Genomic DNA, 1,482 nt, shown 5'->3' with positions numbered 1-1,482 from the left:
CGTTTATCTAAGGATAAGTAATATAAGGAAGTCATTCGATTGATGGGGTCACGGTCTATTGCTCTTCTGTGAAACGTATACAAGTGATTTCAATATTCCTGAAATAAATCAAGCAAATACCTCACCAAATATCAGTTAAGTTTATCCAAGCGGTCATTCGCTCCCAAATATTTTGAATTCCTCGACTGGAATGTGCTTGCTTGGTTCATACGATATAAGGGTGATGATCAGGTTGATGTTGCTCTCGGGGTGGTACCTGCTTCAAAAAGTACACCTTGTACTCAAAGGGTGCATAGTAGTGCCTTAGAAGTAAATATTGGGGCGGTTTCCATGTCAGGGCTTATCGTCCCAGACTAAAATGCATGTTTGAGCTGCCCTAATTAAAAAAAATAACATCTTGCACTGCACATGTCTTAAAGGGGACATATCATGAAAATCTGATTTTATTTCCATGTTTAAGTGTTATAATTGGGTCCCCAATGCTTCTATCAACCTAGAAAATATGTAACTTAGTTTTTGTAAAACATTCTGTGCAAGCATGTAAAAAATAGATCATTGAAATCTGGTTCCTCTTGTGATGTCAGAAGGGGATCTTATTATAATTATACAGTCTCTAATCTAAAAATTAACCAACCACAACACCGCCATTTAGTGCAGAGATCAGCTCATATGCATTTTAAAGGACACACCCAAAAACGGCACATTTTTAGGTGTTATAATAAATTATCTAATTTTGAGCTAGAACTTTACATATGTAGTTTGGGGACACCTTTACATCTTTAAAAAGTCTTGTGAAATGTCCCCTTTAACATACATCAATGTTTTTTTTGTCTCAAGATGCACATAAGTTATATGTTTTATGTAAGGAAAGTTTGTAAAAACTACTTTAATGTCCTAATATAACTAAAACCTGGATTTATCTAAACCCTGTCTGCGCCATTGCAACCAATTTAAAGGGTATCGTCCCAGTTATGGCTTTTGTACATTTATTTCAGACTTCTGCTAATGTCTATAGAACTTGTTAAAGGGATAGTTCACCCAAAAATATTCTGTGTTCATTTTTTCTGATAATTACAAAATAACATTTTGATAAATGATGGTAAGCACACAGTTGGGTACCATTGACTTCCATAGTAGGAAAAAGAAATATGATGGAATTCAATGGGTACCGTCAACTGTGTGCTTACCATCATTTATCAAAGTATCTTCATTTGTGTTCATCAGAAAAATGTAATTCACAACATGAGGATGAGAAAACGATGACACAATTTTTATTTTTGGGTTAACTATTACTTTAATAAATAAATTATTACCACAGACTTTGCATTGGGTCCAATGTTCCCTTTCATAATTCAATTGTACACCCCCATGAATGTTGTTATCTTCTGCGTGCACAATATTTTGTAACGGTGACCGACAGGCCGTCTCCATTCTTTTCGAAACACAAACAATTTGTTTAGAGGAATAATTAAAACATACAGC

This window comes from Paramisgurnus dabryanus, chromosome 21 (genome assembly GCF_030506205.2).
Source record: "Paramisgurnus dabryanus chromosome 21, PD_genome_1.1, whole genome shotgun sequence".
Lineage (NCBI taxonomy): Eukaryota > Metazoa > Chordata > Actinopteri > Cypriniformes > Cobitidae > Paramisgurnus > Paramisgurnus dabryanus.
This window is presented reverse-complemented; position numbering follows the sequence as displayed.